This window comes from Acinonyx jubatus, chromosome B1 (genome assembly GCF_027475565.1).
Source record: "Acinonyx jubatus isolate Ajub_Pintada_27869175 chromosome B1, VMU_Ajub_asm_v1.0, whole genome shotgun sequence".
NCBI lineage: Eukaryota > Metazoa > Chordata > Mammalia > Carnivora > Felidae > Acinonyx > Acinonyx jubatus.
Window position 1 is genome coordinate 89,497,006 of NC_069382.1, and position 23,044 is coordinate 89,520,049.

A 23,044-nucleotide genomic window follows, 5' to 3' on the forward strand; every position below is an offset into this window, starting at 1 on the left:
TGGTTCCAGGTCTAACACCTTACACAGAATTAGCTAAAATGCTTGGGAGGAAAGCTGCCATATGACCACATGGTTGATACATTCACACCAATTCTGGGGCCAAAAAATATTCAGAACCTTGGAGAATCTCATCTTTATGGTAAGTACTGGAACCAGTGTTAATAGATTGGTATTATGGAACAATGCATTTGATAGGGAGCAAAGGAAGATGAAGATATTTGCATGATTTTTCTCACTCTTATTCTTTACTCATTTCAGACCAAAAAAAAAAAAAAAAATCAAGCACGTTTTATTTCCAGAGGAAAACATTTTCTAATTTTTTGGATCCTATAATGTATTATTTAAATATGTTTGTATTAAGTTGTCCATAAGTTCATTTATTATTTACCCAATCATGTTAAGTCCTTGTATATGTTAGTCTGCCATTCTTATAAGACTAAAATTTACCTTCGAGAGGATTCCCTAGTTCTATTTCGTCCACACTTGTGTCTGAATTGCCAAGAATCACTAAAGATAATCACTCGACAAGGCACCTATAAAGTTATCCTTTATAGGATATTATATTTAACAGAAACTATTACACTGCTCAGTAATTCCACAAGATTTCTCTAAATTGGTTTACTCTCTGGTTCTCTGTACTACTTAAAAATATTTGCTCTTTCAAATATCTGATCCAACCTTCTCTTTAATTCTTTGCAAGTTATTGTGTTTCCCAATTTAGAAGGAAAATGAAAAGCCTCCATTTTAAACTACCTCAACTTCCGGTCAAATATATACATATTCAGCCTTCCTGCTGTGGTCTCCGAGTTGGATATTTAAAAAAATAATTCAGAAAAAAAGGATTATTTCTGATGGTCATCGTCCAAGAACTGCCACTCTTGTTCAGCAGATACTTTGTGACAGTTCACCTTAGAAACCACTGCTCGGAAATGCAGTTAACCCTGGAGCAATGAAAGAGTTAGAGGCAATGGCAGGAGAAATTTCAGGTATAAATTTTGACTCAAAAACAACTACTAATAGCCTACTGTTGACTAGAAGCCTTACCGATAACATAAAAGTCGATTTACACACATTTGTGTATGCAATATTTACTGTATTCTTACAATAAAATAAACTAGGGGAAAGAAAATGTTATTCACAAAAGTAAGGAAAATACATTTGCAGTGCTGTAATGTAAAACTATGCATATTAAGTGAATTCATGCAGTTCAAACCTGTGTTGTTCAAGGGTCAAATATAGATAGATAAATGGATACATAGATAGGCAGATATAGACATAGACATAGATATAGATAGATAGATAGATATAGATACAGATACAGATATAGCTATAGGTATAGATATAGATAGATATAGATACATAGATATATCCCCCTGAGTTGCTTCATCCAGAGAGATAAGATCATGTCTCACATAGTAAAGTATAAGCTTCCTATGCAGTTTTATGAGGGAAATCAAGTACATAAATTGTGGGAATGGATAAGAAATATTCAAATGCCACTTTCCACAGTAGCTGTAAGATATTGAGCAATTGACCTGCTTGCTGTGTGTTAGGTTTTGAAAATGGAAATTGTAGCCATTACCTTTCATGTTTGTCACGAGGATATGCTTAATTCTCACCATGTATCTTATAAATGTGTGACAGAGTTGGGTCTCACTACAGCATAGAAGTTATTTCAAATATTGTTATCCATATGCATACAACTCCCTATAGCTCGGTTCTAAGTAGAACAGTCTTTCTCAGGACAGGGTAGTGTGAAAGGCACCGAGAGCAGTCATGGAAATCTAGTTAGAAAAAATATACAAAGACCAAAGTATTTTAATAATAACTGGGATGGAGGGGAGGTGGTTGATCAAAATTGTCAAACCCTCCCATGGCCAATTAGCATAACTTGTCACAACAGCTATTTCTATAGGGTCATGAATGATATTTCATCCTATAAGAAAGGTGAGAGGGGGCGCCTGAGTGGCTTAATCACTTAAGCATCTGACTTGATTTCAGGTCAGGTCCTGATCTAATGGTCGTGATATCGAGCCCTGTGTGGAACCTGCTTAAGATTCTCTCTCTGCCCCTCTGCCTCTCCTGCTCTCTCTGTCTCTCTCTCTCTCTCTGAAAAAAAAAGTAAATAAAAAGAGGAAAAAAAAAGGTGAGAGAGGTAAGCTTTGTCTTTGTAAAGACATCATATTTAAATAATATGTATTATTCTTCTCAAAGCAACTCTAAACCAATATATTAGTTACAGCTCTGGTTATCAATTAATATCAACCAACTGGTTCTCATATTAGTTTTTGCTTTTTCTCTTTAATACAATTTGTGAATATGTTGAATTACATTTTAGAAATTAGATTTAATAATAAAGTACCCTGAGACTTTTTGTAGACACTAATCTCAAATTTCATAAATTTCACTTTTGGTATTTGATTAAACTAATTTCTTTTTGGCATTCTGTTCATTGGGTTTCCCCTAGTTTTTATTGGGAAACAAGGCCAACTCTTAATTTGCACAAGCTAACATTCATTGGATTTAGGTAATATCCCTCCCAAATTTGTATTACAAATTCTAAATATGTTTAAAATATCTAATTATCATACATAATGAGTTTACTTCCTCATTGTTATTTTTTTTTCTAAGTGGGGTTTGTCTTGGAACAAAGTAAAAAGCAGGGGAATTGGTGTTTTAAATTAGTGAAGGAAAAAATTAAAGAATAATTTTTAGATATTTCATTCAATATAGAGTCACAAATCCTGATTAATTTATCCACTATCAGAAAAAAATATTATAGGTTTGTTTTTAAACAAACTGAAGTATAAGGAAAGAAAAGATAGTCAGGGAAACTTTTATCCCATATCTAAAAGTAAGAACAGTGATATATCTTTAGTAAAGATAAATATCCATCCTTTTCTTTTTTCATTTTTCAGGTTATATTATTTGTTTGCTGACTAGAATGAGAAGGTTTTATGCTTATATTGTGTCTGAAACAATATTACATTTTAACACAGCATTTGAACATTAGCACACAATTTCCTTACCAAAAAAAAAAAAAAAAAAAAATGCGTGTGGTACATTTCTACCATGATTCCAACCTTGGCTTTTATTGGGCTTCTGCTTTGTGACCCAAAATATGGTCAATATTGGCAAGTGTTTTATATTATTGTTGTTAGCATATGTTTTAAATCTTTATTTTAATTTTCTTTGTACTATTATTTTCTATGAAGTACATATTAATTTAGATTTACTCCCGTATTTACCTTTCCCTTTGTTCCTCAGCATATGGTGTCCTGATTTGCCCCATCTTGCTCCTTTCTTTTATGTTGACAGCACTGGATGAAGACTTTAAAAAGAGAACAAAAAGTTCAAGTGGAGATGAGATTCAAGAGAGCCCTATTAATAATGAATCTTTTCCTTGTCACGCCCCGGAATCTCAATTTTGTCCCCTCAATCCAACTAGTCTATTAAAAGCTCTGCTTAGCTTAGAATTTCGCACACAGCCTTCCTTTCACTATGGCAACAGATAACTGTTTCTAGTTGAAAGTTACCCTAAAAGATAAGCTCACCTCTCTTGGCCTTTCTCCTTTCCTGGACTTGGGATTCACAAGTCCTCACAGCGTTGATTGCTTACTAACACCTTCAAACAGAGTCTTTAAGAAGATACTTTAAACATTTTGTCCATCTCTTCTAGCTGTTAAATGAAACAAGATTGGTTTGAAATACCTATTCCATCATTATCAGAAGTAAAAACCTAAGGTAATTTTTTAAATTTTATTTTAAATCTTTTTTTTTTAATGTTTTATTTATTTTTGAGAGAGACAGACAGAATGCGAGTCGGTTAGGGACAGAGAGAGAGGGAGACACAGAATCAGAAGCAGGCTCCAGGCTCCAAGCTGTCAGCACAGAGCCCGACAGGGGGCTCGAACCCATGAGCTGTGAGATCATGACCTAAGCTGAAGTCGGATGCTCAGCTGACTGAGCCGACTGAGCCCTGGTCTGATTTTTTTACAGGGATGTCAACTAATTATTTTCATAACATGAAATTTATAATCCAAATAAAACAGTAGTATGTCCTAAAAATAGTTTTCACGATTTGCCATTTTTCAACTTAATGACTTTTAATCAATTTTGTTGAAGTTTAAGGATTAGAACCCTGTTGAATTATAATAGCATTTGTTACCGCACCATTATTTTTCACAGCAGCACCAGCAATGTTTGTAATTCTTTCTTTCTTTGGTGCCTTGAAGTTTTTTACACATTAGCGCAATGCACTATATTAACAATTGAGAATGCATAAGTTTGCCTTTCTTTTATAAAGAGAGAAAGAAGGATTCTGGCAGGGCAAAGGGGAAAGTACAACTCATATTATAAACTTTTAAGCAGGTCAATTTAGGAAAGAATACATATGAAATTTGAGAATCTGAAACTAAATACTTGAAAACGAATCCAGGCCTGATAATCCACGGAAAATTGTCATGCACTCCCTTGAGTAATGGTTACCTGATTTTGAAGAAAACTGACAGGTCTCAACATGCTGGAATGTAAGTAGCTTCAGCCCAGGTTCGTCACTTTTTGCCTCAAGATATAAAAAAATAGTGCTGGCTAGGTCTAAATGCCTTTGAAGCAGGGAGAATTTCTAAGATTTTTTTTTTTGTCATGCACTTCCTATCTTATGCCACTCAACTCATAAATATATTCATATGATATATCTATCATCAAGTATAAGATTACTATTATGAATGTTTCTGGCTTGCATTTCCAACTTTTATGTTTATTATACTTAATTCATGATGCACAACTGGGATCCTTTGAGTGCTGATACATAGTATATTTAACAATCTATGATAGTTAACCCCTGATGCACAAGTATCATCCTGTGCGAGCTGATTTACAATATATTTAACAATTTGTTAAATATTTCTTTTTCCATTACATTCTTCCCTTTCTCCTTTCCCTCTCTCCTTTCTTTCTCTTTTTTTCTTTCCCTGCCTCTTCCCCTTCTCTCTTTCCTCCTTCGCTCTCTCCCTCTCTTCCTTCTTTCCTTCATTCCTCCTCTATATTTTTCTTTTTTTTTTCAAAGTTTATTTATTTATTTAGAGAGAGAGAGTGTGTGAGCAACGTAGGGGAAGAGAAAGAAAAGGAGATAGAGACAATCCCAAGCAGGGTCCATGCTGTCAGCTCAGAGCCCGATGCGGGACTTGAACCCTCAAGCCCTGAGATCATGACCTGAGCCAAAACCAAGAGTTGGAAGCTTAACCAACTGAGCCATCCAGACACCCACCTTTATTTTTCTTTTACACTGTTTTCCTGATTCAACATTTAACAAGCCAGGAATACAAGGCCAATTTTTGCTTCACTCTTGTTTTGGATTTCTGTTAAATCAATCTTATGTTTCTCTTCCTCTTGCTTCTTCATATTCCCCCCACCCCACATCTGTTTTGGTGAGTGAGCACTTTCTATAGAAGCTTCCTGAGAAAGGTAACAACTTTTAAAAACCCCCATAACTCCATGTGTATATCTATCAATCTATTGATCTATAGATCTTTATATAGATTAAAGATATATCTGTCTTTTAACATGTATATAGATGTATATACATCTATGTATATATATTTATATAGATAGATAGATTACAGATATATATGTTAAGATATATATGTATGTATATGTATATACAAGATAGTTGCCATTCTGCCTCTTGATTCTTTTTATATATTTGTTTTTGTTTTTCTTCCCTCTTTCCTTTTCTTTCTCTTTCTTTCTTTCTTTCTTTCTTTCTTTCTTTCTTTCTTCCTTTCTTTTCCCTCTCTCTCTTTTCTTTTTATTCTTTTATTTTTCTGTCCTGTACATTTTTTGGATCTTATCTTTATTCCAGGGTTTTGATTTCATAATGATGCCTAATGTGGCTTTGGGTGAGACTGGCATTTACTGATCTGCCAATTCTTCAAGTCCTTTAGCATTAAATATGTATCTTGGAGCCCTGGAAAATTTTCTTGAATTATTTCTTTGATCATTTTCTTCCATTTTTTGTGAAGGAAATGTTTTGAAAACATTTTCTTTATCTTCTTATCTTTTCTCTCCTTTTCTCATGTATTTTCCATTTGTTTATAATTCTGGTTATTCCTGAATTTTCCTTTGAATTGTTCTATTGAATTTTGTTAACATTTCCCTATAATTTATTTTTCATGTTAGGAACTAAAAAAATATCTTTTTTATTTTGTGGTATCTTGTTCATTTATTATGGATGCAATATGTTCTATTATATATATATATATATATATATATATATATATATATATATATATAAATGTATTTAAAACATCCCTTTTTATAATATTTACATTATAAATATATATGCAATGCATATATATGTATGTATATATGTGTGTGTGTGTGTATATATATATATATTCCATACATGATATTCCACGATGACACTTATAATTGCATGTGTGTATGTATGTATACTTATACGTAAACTCTATTAGCTATAAAGTATAGCTTTTGCTAGCAGAATTATTTCTGCTTCTTTTGCTTATTTTTGTTCTGTTTGTTTATTTCTTTCATCCTTGAACTTTATGGTAAAAAAACAAAACATTGTTTAACTTTCTGGTGAATCTTTCAATATAGTTTGGAGCTTTATGTACATGAATGAAACTAGATAAAAACAGGGCTTCTTGGGGCACCTGGGTGGCTCAGTTGGTTGAGGATCTGACTCTTGATTTCTGCTCAGGTCATGATATCATGGTCTGTGGGATCGAGGCCTGCATTTCATCCAGTACTGACAGTGCAGAGGCTACTTGGAATTCTCTCTCTTCTTCTCCCTGCCCCTCGTCTGCGCTCTCTCTCTCTCTCTCTCTCTCTGTCTCTCAAAATAAATCAATAAGTTAAAAAAATAAGATTTCCTTTTAGGCAATCTCATAGTAATATGATAATTTCTGGAAGAAATCATAAAAATTTATCTTAGATTAGAGAGTGGTAATTGCCTGCATATTTTGGAAGAGAGTAGGAATTCTAGAATAGACTATATAGACTTAACTGTCACATATTTAGCCCTACCATTTACCACCCCACCCCCATCCCTTGAGGTATCGATCCCGCCAATAATTGAAACGTTCTGGATTTTCGCAGTGCAGTTCAGTTTGATTTTTCCTGGATTCTCCTATAGTACTCAGGTTTCAATGTTCCCTGGTGTTCTATATTAGTTACCAGTCTAAACTGTTTTACTCTTCTATAATTAAACTCACCTCTCTCATCTGCTGTCATCCCTTCTCCTATTCTGTTTGTCTTTTTTTGGCTTATGAAATAGTATGTCTGTAGTTCCAGTATGCTGAAGTTTCATAAAGGAGAAAATATAAACATGTTTCTCAATTCACTATATTTGTTTTTCAGGAGAATTATAGTTGATTTCAAGATCAAGGGTATTTATCTATTATTGATGTGGAGAGTAAACATTTCATTTTTCAAAATATAAAGAAGTAAATTTTGAACAAATTTATCCTGCCTTCTCACTCAGGATGTCATATTATCAAACTGCTTAAATGATGCACCATAATATAACGAGACTGAGAAAAGGGCTATACACTCATTTGAAGGAAAAATCCTAGTTTATCATATAAAGTGCTTATCAATTTCTTTAGTATATATTTGCAAAACTATGTTTAGAGAAGAATATAAGAACAAATGAATGGGATATGCTATTTTTTGCATAGATTTGAAAAAATAGCAAATTTTTTTGCTACTGTTTTCTCAGATCGTTTCACTGTTATCTTCAAAGTATTTTGTCTTTCTTTTCTTGCTCTCTATTTTTTTTTTCTTTGCAACCTCAGTTGTTTTCACAATTGACTAATTACTGATATGCAAGTAGCATTCAAATTAAAATTTCTGGTCCAGTTCAATTCTCTGAACAGCATAACTACATTCCTCAAATCCCATTTCTCACTGGGTACTTCAACCCTAATATTTTTTCATCAACTAATATTAGAAAATGCTGTTTTTGTCACAAGTTGGATGTGATTATAAATAATGAGACATTGTTTTTCTGTGTCTCATAAACGGTCTTTGAATTTACCCCCAAAAGGGAAACTCAATTTTCTTCCAGAATTTCAGATGGAATAAATGTCCTTTTCTCTATTTCTACCAACAAGCACAACCAAAGTGTAACTTAACAAGTATATGTGTAAGGCTGATGTGTGAAGCAAACTTTAGAAGATTGAAAGATAGAAGACTGATGGGCTAGAGCCAATGGGATGGAGGGAGTGACATGGTGATGAACTCCCTAGGTTTTATTTTTGCTTCACGCATCTCAGGTTTTAGGCTGAAGAAGCTGGTCACCCTCAAATGCAAGTAGATGCAGACAAAAAAAGATAAAACAAAAGCTTCTCTCTTCAATCCAGCGACCATGAAAGGGGTATCCTAGCAAAACAAACTTTCAGATAATTGCCACAATACTCCTGGAAAACACCACAGTCAACCCTTACCCATGCCTGTGAGGGCCAAGAAAAAAATCATACGTGTCCACTGTTGCCAAGTTGCGACAAGTCACCCTTAATGAGGTTTCATAGAAGGCAGGATGGGGATCCTGGACTTCTATTCCCAACCAGTAGGGAAAAGGCAGTCCTCCCCCCCACCACTGGGATAACAAGAGAGGGCTGGAGGAGACCTCATGGATAGACAAGTCTTTCATCATAGCCCAATAGCAAAGAGGCCATCAGCATCCCTTCCCCATGGCATCAGTGGAAACCATGTAGGAAGCACTGACAAGGCACTTCTCATCAGGAAACTATCAGTGAAGGTTTAATGGGGGAGACAAACTTTTACCTCTACCTAGTAGTGACAAGTCCACTACTTGAGGTGTTAAAGGTAGCATATGAGAAGGTGAACTTTTGTACCAAATGGCAGTGAGAAAGTGGACCATTCCCCACCATGCTGGAGCAATTAGCCTAAATATAAAAATCCGAAATATCATAATATAGTGTGTGTGTGTGTGTGTGTGTGTGTATAACATATGGAAATTTCAATAGAAAATCACTCATACAAAGAAATGGGGCGGTTTCAAATGAAATGAAAAAAGGCAATCAATAAATGCCAAACCAAGATGACAGACATAATGGAATTATCTGGTATATTTTTATTTTTTTATTTTTTTAAAAATTTTTAATGCTTATTTATTTTTGAGAGGGAGAGACAGACAGAGAGTAAGCCAGGCAGGGGTAGAGAGAGAGGGAGACACAGAATCCAAAACAGCCTACAGGCTCTGAACTGTCAGCAAAGAGCCCGAGGCAGGGCCCAAACTCGTGAACGGTGAGATCATAACCTGAGCCAAAGTTGGATGCTCAACCGACTGAGCCACTCAGGCAGCCCAAATTATCTGATATATTTTTAAACAACCAACATGAAAATGCTTCAATGAGCAATTACAATCACATTTAAAACAAACCAAAATGTGGTCTCAATAAAAAATAGAAAGCATCAACAGTAAAATAAATGATGTAAAGAGAATAAAATGGAAATTTTAGAACTAGAACATACAATAATTGCTATAAACTGAGGGTTGATGGAAGGAGGGAGGTAGAGAATGGGCTAAAAAGGTGATGGGTATTAAGGAGGGCACTTGTGATGAGCACTGGGTGTTACACGTAGGTGATGAATCACTAAATTCTATACCTTAAACCAATTTTACCATATGTATTAACTAACATGGATTTAAATAAAAACTTGAAATAAAAATAAAAAAGAAATTAAAAAGATGGGGTCAATAGAATAGGAAGGATAGAGGACATATGCAGAAATAATGAGCTGTAAGATAGAACAATAGAAATTACCACTTGAATATCAGAGACAAAATATCCTGAAAGAAAAAAAAAAGCCAAAGAGGTCTCTGTGACTATAAGCAATCAGCACGTTACTATCACTATAGTCTTGGGGGGGGAAAGGAGAGAGAGAGGAAAGAAATACAAATTAAATGACCAGACTCTCAATGCAGAAAAAAGCATTTGACACCCATTATATGCCTATTCATAATAAAATGTCTCAGAAAAATAGGAAATGAGAGAAACTAACTCATCTTAATTAAGGAAATTTACAAAAACAAAAACAAAACAAAACAAAACAACAAAAAACCTACACCTAACATTATATATAATGATGAGAGACTGGCTGGAGGTCTTTTCTCTAAGATTGAGAAAAGGACAAGAAGATCTGCTCTCACCACCCTTATTTAACATAACCATGAAAGTTTTTGTCAGTGCAATAGTGGAAGAAATGGAAAATAAAAGGCATAAGAACATGAAAGGAAGAAAAAAATTCTCGAGTGTAGATGACCTGATTGTGTAGAAACTAAGAACTTTATACATGTAATTCCCAGAACTTACAAGTAAGTTCAGCAATGTTGAAGGATAACAGACAAATGTTCCAAAATCAGTTGTATTTCTATATACTAACAATTAGCACATGGACTCTAAAATTAAAGGTGTAACACAATTGCTCAAAAAAATTAAATACTTAGGTGTCAATCTAACGAAAACATAAGATTTGTATGCTGAAAACTAGAAACCTAAGGAAAAACAATTAAATATATATGTATAAAGATACATGCAGAGAAACGTATGCTCATGCATTGCAAGACTCCACATAGAAAAATGTCAGTTCCCTTCAAATTAATATACAAGTGTGACATGAGAAATGCATATTTAGTCTCTGCCTCTGGTTCTTGGCACAGGGCTTCTAAATCCTTGGAATTCTCTGAATGGTAGGGGTTTGAGGAGTACCTTTTATTTTTCATCATAACCCCATTCCAACCACAGGTGAGTATGTGCTAATGAGGTGACTGTGACTCTTGGAAGATGGGATCTGGTTGCCAGAGAAGCCAACCATGTGATTACAGGTTTGGAAATTTCAGCCCTATCCCTCTGACTTCAGGAGACAGGAAAGGAGTTGGAGGTTGGGTTTAATCACCAATGGCCAAGGATTTACTCAGTCATGCCCACATTATGGACCTTTATTAAAACCCTAAACAAAAGGGTTCAGAGGGTTTCTGGATTGATGATCACATGGAAGTACCAGGAGAGTGGTGCATCTAGGGAGGACACAGAGATTCTGCACCGCTTCCCACCTATATTGCTCTATTCATCTCTTCCATTTGGCCATTCCTGAATTATATTCTTTATAATAAACTGGTAATAGTAAGTAAAGTGCTTTGTTGCGTTCTTTGAGTCATTTTATCGAGTTACCAATCCCAAGAAAGGAGTTGTGACAAGCTCAGTTTATAACCAGTCAGAAATACCAGAATCCCAAACTTGTGATTGGCGTTTGAAGTGGGGAGCAGTCTTGTGGGATTGACTTTAATACCCTTTACCTCACCTTTAGTGCATCCCTTTAATCTGTAGGGTCTGTACTAACTCCAAGTAGTTAGTGTCAGAATTGAATTAAATTGTAGGACAGTAGTCAGTTTCCACCAAGAAGAGAGAATATCTTGGTGTGGAACAACCCACACAACTGGTGTCAGAAGTGTATGAGTATAGGAAAACACAAGTTTAACTTTTTCCCAACCAAAATCACAGCAATATTTTTATAGATATACACAAGATTATTCTAATATTTATAGCGAAAGGCAAAAGATCTTCAATCACTAAAACAATTTCAAAAAGAAAGTTTAGAGGAATTGATCTACCTAATTTCAAGAGTATGAAATTCCTGGAGTACTCAAGAATGAAATGTTGATAAAGGCACTCTGTAGTATTAGTGGACATATAAACATATAGATCAGTGAAACAGAATAAAAACCCAGAAAAGTCCCACATGTATGTGCCCAAGTGATTTTTAATGAAAGTGAAAAAATTTTTCAGTGAAATTAAGATAACCCTTTTAACAAATGGTGCTGGAGCAAATTGAACATCTGTAAGTACAAAGAAAAAAAGAAATTTGACCCAAGTTTCATACATAATACAAAAAATATATATATTCAGAATGGGTCACAGACTTATATATGAAATGCCAAACTGTAAAACTTTTAGGGAAAAAAGAAAACATCAGAAAAGTTTTCAGAACTAGGGTTAGTCAAAGAATACTTAGACTTGACACTAAAAGCATAGTGCATACAAGGAAAAATTGATAAATTAGACTTCATCAAAATTAAACTTTTCTCTGTAAATACCTGTTAAAATGATGGAAAGACAAGCTACTGTAGGGCTCAGAGCAAGTCACACCAAAATATGCCACTTCGTCATGCAGATTATTTTGAGCTGCAGAGAAGGTCCAAAGGATGCAGGAAGAACTTTTGACCTTCTTCTAATTGCTTAAAAAATTTAGATAAGGGAACTACTCCAGGAATAGGGTTATCACCATAGATAACTATAGTCTAATATGAAATGGTGGTGCTAGATAGGGAGGGTTGTAGCAAGGTTGATTTGTTAATTCTTTTCTATATCCCACTGTTTCAATATGGCCCAGAAAAAAATTGTTTACCAAACATTTATTCTGTTTCACCTTCCTGGGAATTGCTTTCCTTTCCATTGAAGTCACAGACCCCTAGCCCCTGTACTTAGTTCAGGATGACATGTATACCTCATTTTACTTGACTGTCTTTGGAATCTCATTTTACATGGATTCCCAAAATGTATGAAGTTAAATTTGATTTTCTCTTATTAATATATCTCATATCGATTTGATTTTTAGACCACCCAGAAGAACCTCGAAGGGTAAACAAAAATTTTCCTCCCCAATAATATAGTTTGGGACAAAATATTTACAAACCATATATGGCACAAAGCACTGATATCTAGAATATGTAAAGAACTCTCAAACCCCAGCATTAAAAAAATTATTCCAATTAGAAAATGGGCAGAATACATGAAGAAATATTTCACTGAAGAATATATACACTTGGGATATGTATTAGTCTGCTGGGCTGCCATAACCAAGTATCACACACTGGGTGGCTTAGAAAAAAACAGATATTTATTTGCCCACAGTTCTGGAGGCTAGGAGTCTAAGATCAAGGTGCTGTCAGGGTTTCTGGTGAGGTTTCTTCCTGGCTTGGGGACAGCCACTTTTTCCCTATGTCCTCACGTGAACTTTTCTCCATCTATGTGCAGAGTGAGAGAAAGAACTCTGTTTCTTTTCCTCTTCCTATCAGATTAAGCCCCCACTCTTAAGACCTCCCTTAACATGTATTATCTCTTGGGGCACCTGGGTGGCTCTAGTCATTTAAGCGTCCGACCCTCGATCTGGGCTCAGGTCATGATCTCACGGTTTCTGAAACTGAGCCTGAATTGGGCTCCCTGCTGATGGTTAGGAGCCTGCTTGGGATTCTCTCTCTCATTTTCTCTGCCCCTTCCCCACTCACATGCTCCCTATCTCTGTCTCTCTTTCAAAAATAAATATGTAAATAGGTAAATTGGAAGATGATAGATAGGATAGATAGATAGATAGATAGATAGATAGACATTAAGAAAAGATTTATTACCTCTTTATTGATCTTATATTCAAATACAGTCAACTTTTGGATTAGGGTTTCAACATATGAATTTTGGAGGGACACTGTTCAGTCCACAACAGCATATAAGACCATGAAAGGTGTTCAACATCATTAGCCATCATGGCTTTTAACTTTTAATGAGGTAGGAATAGAAACATTTGTGTCATTAGATTTAATGCAGAGAATTGAGTTTCTTTTGTTTAAAAAATGCAAAGCAATATTTTGAGCAAAGGCAATACAGTTGAAAAATAAGATCATAGGCTTCAAGATGACAACTTTAAAATTGTAAATTTACTTAGAGCAATGTCTTTCTTACTTTTCTTAAAGTATATTTCTTATTTAGAAGTAAGTTACGCAAATAACTTCTATTCATTCCTTGTTTGTCACTGTAGAGATGTGCTTAGATGGCTACAAGCAATTAACACACAATTTTTTTTTCATAAAATTCTTGGTTATGTTCACTATTAGGAATTTGTGTTTAGAGTTCTTTGTTTGGGTATAATCATTGTACTAAAATGTAAGAATCAGGTGGAAGCATCAGGGCCTGTTTTATAGATATGTAGACATGGAATGAATATTATTACATGTTTTTCATCTTGATAGCTCACAGAACAAGAATAAACACAATAATCTAAACTTTACGTCCCTTTTTCTAGTGATTAACTGTGAAAAATATTGGTTAAAATATCTAGTTTCTACTCTCACTTAAGACATTTACCAATGCCCTCTTAATCAGTTCTGGATTATCATATCACAATTGAAATCATCATCAATCACAATTGAAATGATGTCCTTGACCTTAAAGCAAGGATGGTGGGGTATAGATACAATTTAATTACAGTTTGGGACAAATGCTAGGGACTGGATGAAATTTTTGTTGCTGTTGTTGTTGTTTTAATCCCAAGTTTTTGCTAAATATGTTATGTGTTGTACTGAATTTTCCAGATAATTACCTCCATTCTCTACGGGGTAGTTTCTATGGACTTGGCCCTGTGTTTGTTGATATTACCTACCTTGCTTTGAATGCCTATAAAGAAGTCACTGTGACCACTGAAGCATTAAAGGCCCACAGGTAATGATTCATTTATGTTACCCAGGGAGAAGACACTGCTCTATACCAGTAAACAAGCTACCCACCCACACTCAGCAGCACTTTGCGACTTTACTAATCAAAGCAATAGCTAGCAGTTGTGCATATAAAACTAATTAAAAAATGTACCAAGTTCATTTCTGAAAACTATTACAGATTCAAGGCTGATTAAATTGTATGTTTTTTTCCTTGTGGCTTTAGGAAAGAATTTGTTGAAGTTGAACTAAGTGAGAAACACACTTGTTCCTATTTAGTGTGGTCAAGCTCTAATTTGTAACTAGGATTGCAAATCCTAATTTGGTGGGTCCTAATTGGTGGGTGCATAATACATGTTATTTAGTCACTCCAAAGTATGGTTGTGGATAGTTGCAGTAACAATCTTTAAAAAGGAAGATTATTATAGCTATGGTTGAAATGAAAATAAAGAATTTAAAATATTTACTATGTCTACTTAGTTTTCATGCTAGAATACCAAAAATGAATTATTTGTGAGTATAATTTGTGAGAGGGAAATATAAAACTAAACATTAAAAAAGCTCCTTTCTTATGAAGTCTCAAACACTCTTGCATCAGGTTTATACAATGCCAGTCTTTATTCTTGTGGTGACTATATCCTTTTTCATCCAATTATATTAAATGTACACTTAAAAAGAACTTAAGAAGAAAGCCAAGAGGCAGTATTATGGGATTTTCCTGTTATGACTCATTTCCAGAAGGATTCATTGTCATTTTTAGTTTACAGTTGACCTTTCTTCATTATATGTACCGGGTGAAGCTAACTGACCATGGGTTTACTTGCATAGCAAACTTTGAGATAGATCGTGGAACACACAATGGTCTTCCCTTTTTGATGATGGTGCCATCTTTTTCAAAGAAAAATGCAAAAACCAAACTATTTTTACTTGTTAAAATAGTTGATGAAATCATGTCGGTTGAGACTGTTGAATTACTTTCTAAATATTAGGGAGAAAATATTAAAAATACATCTTTGCTACATGTAAATTTAAACCGTATACAAATGTGAATGGACTAAAAAGAATTAAAGGGTTTAATTAAATAATTAAACAGGTAAATTTAGAATATTCTGAGGGCTACTGTAATTATGACTTCCACAATTTTATTTTTATTTTTTTAACATGTATTTGTTTTTGAGAGACAGAGAGAGCCAGAGCAGGAGCAGGGGAGGGGTAGAGAAAGAGGGAGACATAGAATCCAAAACAGGCTCCGGGATCTGAGCTGTCAGCACAGAGCCTGATGTGGGGCTTGAACTCATGAACCATGAGATCATGACCTAAGCAGAAATCGGATGCTTAACGGACTGAGCCACCCAGGCACCCCAACTTTCACAATTTTTAAGACATCGGGCAATGAACAGACTATTTTGAATTTGACCTAGGGAGATGGTGTATCCCATGAGTCTCAAGGTCTTTAGGTAGGTCCAGTTTCTTCAGTGGACAATTACAGGCCCTTTTTGGTAATCAGTTGGTACCCTACTTCCATATTGCACAGACAAGCAGGTATATATAATTTGGCAAAGGATAACAATGACTCTTGCTTCTCCTCTTTCTATCATAGACCTTACTTATTATTTATCTGAAATACATACAATGAAAGGAAAAACGAATCCCATTTAATTTATATCCAATTCTGCAACCCATTTTTATTGGCTCAGGTTATGGACACATATAACATCTGAAGACATATATAAACATTAAGCATTTTCCTGGGTTCATTAAAAGTCAGCAAAATAGTTTACATCAGCTAAGAAAATTAAATTATGACTTCACATTAAAAGGTGATATTTCCTTTGTTCCAGAGAGGCTATAAAATTCTATACTATAGTCACAATCAATCTAAACTTTTGACATGGAATTTTGCTGCTTCGGTTCTTTTCAGACTGTGTCATTAGTTGAAATAACTCCCCAAGGCTTATTTACACTTTAAGGATTTTTTTTCAATGCTTAAAAAGAACATTTTCTAATAAAATTCCTTACCCTGAAAGCTAAAATAATCAGTGTATATAAATTTGTTTCGACTACATCCATTATTTAAAGCACTGCTACCCAGAATTCCTCACTGGCAATGGGAATTCTCATTGCAAGCTGACTCTGTCCTGGATTTAAAACCTACTGTGGTTTTGGTTATCTTTTGGTTACAGTCTGAAAACTGTTAGCAGTATCATTTCACCAGAGTCTTTACCTACACTGTGATCAGAACAATTATAGTCTAAGTTTAAATGGGCACAGTAGTGTTATAGGCAAAAGAATAATAATAATAATAATAAGGTTTAATATTCTTATTTTATTGACAATTTGATGTAATGTGTGTACTACTTTTGACCATGGCACTCGTAGGCCACTCATATAAAAGAAATACCTTGCCTAGAATAATGGACATAGTATTTTCAAATTTAGGTTTGATAATTTGTTGATTCTTCATGTATAATTTATAATTTTACATACCTTAATTGAAAGATTTAGAAGAATCATGAGAGTGTGAATATTGCCATTCTCATAATTACATTTCATGGTATCAAATTAGTAATCTTTAAAAATTATAGCTTTTATTATATGCTAGCCAGAAAAGCACAATAGCTTTAAACATAGTAAGCAATAGAACAATTAATTAAAATATGTTCAAACACAACATCTAGCATTGGGTGAGGAGTATTTACCACCTTCTTATAAACCCTTTTACAAATATGGGCACATGGAGAAAAAAAATGGGCCAATAGAGTTGTTATGAGTTAATTGTCAGGCTACATTTGTGACTTTTCTACCCATAGCTTAACACTCAATAAAACTCTGATCTTTGAGCTTTTTTTATTATATGTTAGGAAACTTGTTTTTTTTTTTTAATGTTCATCTTTAAGAGAGAGAGAAAGAGAGCATGAGTGGGTGAGGGGCAGAGAGAGGGGAAAACAAGAATCTGAAGCAGGCTCGAGGATCCGAGCTGTCAGCACAGAGCCTGACATGGGGCTGAAACTCACAAACCATGAGATCATGACCTGAGTCGAACTTGGATGCTTAACCAACTAGCCACCCAGGTGCCCCATGGAATTGTTTGACCTATCTATGTACCTACTGATTGTCCTCCACTACTTTTGTAAATTGTGCAGCATTTTTTAATACTTTAAATATGTCAGGAATGAATTGATGTGTCATGAAATTATTTCATTGTCATCCGTAAGAAACAGTATGGAATAATTTCAGATAGAGCCTGTGATTGTGTCAAGCTTTTCAATATTTAAATTAAGAAATGTCTTTTGAACATTCCTGAGACTCCTTCATTAAATGACTTTCCAACCTGTCCCTAGGTTTCCTTATTTAAATATAAAACTCATGATGTTGAAGAGGCTTAAAACAAAATGTTATTTAATTTCTTACCTTTTATTCATCATCTCTGCTTATTAAATAAGTTTAGCACTATACTTCATCTAATCTTAAGAGTGCAAGTCAGTTAATCACAACATATCAAACTCTTTAATTAAATTTATTGACAAGACACATGAACCTGATCCCACTGGTGAATAGAGATCAAAGCGCTGACATCTTACAACTGCACTAATTTTCAGAATACTAGAGGAACTTCTCTGCAGTTATGAAGTGACATTCATTGTATTTTATAGTTTAGTTAAATTGTCATAGGTGAAAAGAATTGAATTAGACTCCTTTACCATTCTTAGTTCAGATAGCTGAATATCAGATAGCACTGGTACTAGAATAACATGTTGATTAAATAACTTGCAAATTAACTTAAACATTGATAAAAAGCAATGTCAAATATGCAAAAGGGAATACACAGTCCTGATCCAATAATAAGGGATGCAGTAAGATGTGGTAACAAATAGCATAAGTGGTAAAAATGAACACTGCCAGGTAGTCAGCTCCTGCTGTAGACTGAATGTGTTCCCCCCAAATTCATATGCCTGAAACCTAACCACAAAGAGATGATATCAGGTGGTGAAACCTTTTGGAGGCATTTAAGTCAGGAGGGCAGAACCCTCATAGAAGAACCCTTATAGAAGAGACCCCAGGGAACAATCCTTGTCCCTCTGCCTCACGGGGACCCAGAGAGAGGATGGCCATCTATGAACCAAGAAGTTGGCTTCCACCAGATATCTAGTGTATCTGCTTCTTGATCTTGGTCTTCCTGGACTCCAGAACTTGTTGTTTGAGTCTGTGGTACGTTTGTTACAGCAGATGGAATGAACTAAGACAGCTTCTCTGTAGCTGTTTTCAACCGGTACATGTTGAATTGCCTGTTACTCTGGAGGCTGGTCTTGAAGTGTTAAAATTTTCAAAGTTGTTCATGTAATCTTTGCTGAAATCCTGATAGTATTAGTATGCTTTGTCACAGGAAGGAGATAATTCAGCACAGATAATAAAATAGGAGATATCCAATTATTATGTTGGCCTATAGCCAGATTTTTTGTCCATTGTAGGCTTCACAAGAAAAAAAAAATAACACTTGTTTTCTTGCTGACATGGTAATGTCTGTTTAACTGACCTAGAAAAGAGGAAAGACATCTGTATCTTTGAAACTTTGATAATTTTGTTGTTCACTAAGTTACTGTGATTAGTGTGACATTTTTGAATAATTTATAGAGTCTTTCATTGTCATTCTCTCAAAATAATGGTTTTGGTTCAGTGTAGGTTTGATGCTAAGTGATTTGTTCTCATTTGAAAGCATTAGTTCAACTCTTAAAGCATTAATTAGTATTTTATCAAAATGTGTAATTGGAGAGGTTGGGATCAGATATTAGTGGCCACTTAGTTATTTTAATTTCTTCATGCAGACTTGGATTGTGACTTCAATCCTTCCCATTGCAGGTGAAACATTTGATGATGGGACTGTGACCCAGAAACCCTAAATAATGTATGTTATACTTGATTCCAGAATTTGTTCTTATTTTTACACAATTATTCACACACACGGGAAAAGTAAAATCAAGAAAATTCCTAAAACTTAGGAATTTGAGAAAAATAGAAAGTGTATCCACTTCCTCAAAATGCACACTCTCCTGCCCCAATGCAATAATTAATATTCCTCTCCCGACATAAAACAATTCAGATGGAATCTCACATCATTAAAGAGGTGTGATGATAACATTGATATATATTGTTCTGTGTTTTAATTTAATCATACTGTAAATAACTCAAGATCAAAAGGAAGTGAAAACAGAAAACATATGACTTGAACCACAGACAGCAGACTATTACATCTATAAGCAAGAAAGAGAAAAAAAATACAGGAAATAAATAAATAAAAGAACCCCAAATATAACAATTATATTTTTAATACTGTTGTATAATTGACACACAAAGTAATTAGATAAGTGTAATATGCTGTAATGTTTCTTCCACTGTTGCCTGTGAAGAAGGACTGGAAAGGCACAAGCTCAGTCATGGCTTTAATTATCAGATATTCTCCAGCTCAAGTAGATTGAAATGAAAACATAAATACATCCCTCATGATACTCCACCTCACTTAAATACCTTCAATTAGCATGGGTATATCATTATGTTACATGTTGAAAGAAAATTTCAATTGAGATGTATTTTTATAATGGTTATGGTTCTACAGGGCCAAGGAAATGTCTGGGCTATTCTTAAACTTTAACTTCAGATTTAGGTGTTTGCAAAGAAGTCTCTTAAGTACATCTTCTTAGTTTATTTCACTTTGGCATATGTAAATGTTAACAAGATAAAATTCATATGTATATCTTCAAATTTATATAATCTTATGAAATCATTATTTTAAACACAGAAAGTATATTGACAGGTTCTTATGTTTATCCCTTGTCTTCAGGAAGACTTGTAAATAGAGTCGTATTTCCTGATCTTTTTTTTTTTAAATAAAACTTTTGGGAAAAAACACACATTTTATCATGTTTTTAAAAAGCTTATTCCAATGGTTAGCCATCTTTGCCAGCAGAAATTTCAAAATTAATATAGCAGTCTTGCAGCATAATAAAGTCTGCGAACTCTTCTCTACACAGTTTAAATACAGAATGAGTTTAAAATACAGAAGGAGACATTTCACATGTCCTGACACATTATAAGCATGACCATATCAGAAACAACCCCAGGTGAAATTGTAGCATAAAAAAATCAGAATTGGTTTTAGACTCACTGCTGGCTGCGTACCTCAGGCACCCTGGTTCCTTATACTTCAATCACAACCCTCAGGAGGTCAAGCTTCACTGCAGGATTCTTTGTAGACCTTCCCTTTCCACCCGGTGCTGTGTATGAGATATTTGCAATTTCATGAAGCAAAACTGACATTTTTTCCCTTTTATTTGCAGAGCCCTGAGACCACAAATTCTTTAATTTTATAAAGTAAACTGTGACAGTGTGTTAATGAAGCCTGAACCATTTGTATATTTTAACAGTGATTTTCTGAAGATAATTATTTCACCTCAATTCAAAGAAGTGCCTCTAGCTATGGGAATTTCACCCCACTCGTAAACAGAGCAGGGCCCCATGGTAATCTGAAACTCTCACTTTTCTATCATCTTTGTCTGTATTATTCGCACTTGTTGTTCTTTGTTCAGGGTTGGAGACAGTAGACTTGGGGATTGTGAAGGGATCTGATATTATCCAAAGCACTTTCAACTCTGTTGGCAAGACACTTAACGTTAAATTGGGGACTCCAGTAGTAACTATTCTTTCTTTTCCTGGGCCACCATTACAATATGAAAAGAAACTCAAATTTTAAGCATAATCTAACCTTTCAATCACTTTCCTTTCCCTTCCTTCTCCCTCAAGAGGATGCTTGGCCATGCTTTAATCAGACTTTAATTCTGAGCAGCAAATAATGGTGGAAGGAAGGCAGGCATACTTGTAGACCTAGACTCTTGTTTTTTTCAATTCTGTCCAGACTGTCGTGTGATTACAAGCCAGTCAATGTTTTTTAGTCGTCAGAGCTAAAAAAAACAAACGTTTATGATATTTAGTGAAAATGGAAATAAGGGAATTCTGATACTTTTCAGGTCCCCTATACACGTGATTTTATAGTGAACGGATTAGAGGACATGGTATGAAAATGATGTGCCAATATGATCTCTCAGAAAAAAAATTAATAAAATTCTGCATAATAGCAATGCTACCTACTCAGCATGGGGGACTGTGTTGAAGAGGAAAATTATCAGGAAAGGGGGTCAGGTTAAGCTCAAAAGGATAGAACAGAAGAGTGGTTAGGACAGCAGAGGTGTATATAAATATTAGCAGAGGTAAGATCATAAGAACATAGGCCCTTTATGAAAGGACATGGTTTCGGGAAACCTATCTGGAAGGAATGAATAGGAAGTAGGTCCACACTGCAAGAAGGAAGACTGATAAACCCTATCTAGTCTCTGTCCTGGAGCTCTATGCCCTTCTCCCCATGGTTTCACATACTCACACTATTTAGATACTTCCAAATTTCATATTTTCATGCAACAAAAGTCCAGAAGCAAACAAAAACAAAAACAGAAACCATTGGTATTCTAGTATTCCCAGCAAGAGATCTAAAGACCTTTGAGTTATGCCCTATGAACTCCCAAATCAATCTCTAAAAGCCAGATGATATTGCTATTCCCACTCGACAGATGAGAAAACTAGGAATGAAAAAGTAATAAATAAAGGATTCATGTTTCTAAACAACCATGAGGGTTGTTTTGCATGGGGAAGGGAAACTTCTTTTAGGATTAATAATCAGAAATATTTGTCTAATAGCTTAAGAATTATTCACATTTATACACCTAATCAATTTTATTTTTACTATTTCAGAAGACAACTGTTTCAGAAGAAATGCATAATATTGGTAAGACTGTAAAGTTCATATGTACCATTGCATTTTTTTTGGTATTTATTTTTCTCTTGTGATCAAAGAATAAAGTAAAACATACTGTTACAAATACCAACTTTTAAAACCACTGTTAACCGGCTAAATATTAGAGAAATATTTAATTTGAAGGACGCATTGCTTTACTCATGATGGCCTGTGTGAGGAATTATCTCATCGCTTTGGTTCTTTCTGTCAAAACAAAATGGGAAATTATGTATTATAGGAGAATCATAATGCCGTACAAATCATAAGTTATAGAGAGAAAGTAGAAAATGATATGCTGCTAAAGATAAATTTTATAATTCTAATGCTAAGGCATAAACTCACGATATCAATGAATGTTGAGAATGTCTGCCAGCATTCAGTTTTCACATTAATAAGTATTAAACATCTCCATATTCTTTTAATCTGAGTTCTGGGAACTCAGTTGTATTTCATATCTAACCTATGGCATGATTGGAAGAAGGATATATAGTGCAGCTAAGATTAGTGGTGGTGATGCTGGTCTTAATATCTGTAAAAGGTATTAAGTTACCAGTATATATCTCAGAAGATGTATACATACATAGAGTATATGATTTGAAATATCTATCAATACACCTTAATCGTCATAATATTGTCATTTATGTAAATTCAGGTTTGCACTTAATTTTCTTTGT

The 23,044-nt window shown here is 34.4% G+C and overlaps 1 long non-coding RNA gene across 1 annotated transcript in view; it reads right to left on the minus strand.

Annotated features, from left to right (window-relative positions):
* Positions 1-22,579, minus strand: part of LOC128314458 (uncharacterized) — a 114,479-nt gene extending 91,900 nt beyond the window's left edge. Inside the window, exons 1-5 of the long non-coding RNA XR_008296119.1 lie at positions 22,530-22,579; positions 21,288-21,483; positions 20,705-20,799; positions 3,555-3,679; positions 3,249-3,331 (exon numbers count right to left, since the gene is read on the minus strand). This is a non-coding gene — a long non-coding RNA (uncharacterized LOC128314458). The remainder of the gene's footprint in view (positions 1-3,248; positions 3,332-3,554; positions 3,680-20,704; positions 20,800-21,287; positions 21,484-22,529) is intronic.
* Between the last annotated feature and the right edge of the window lie 465 nt (positions 22,580-23,044).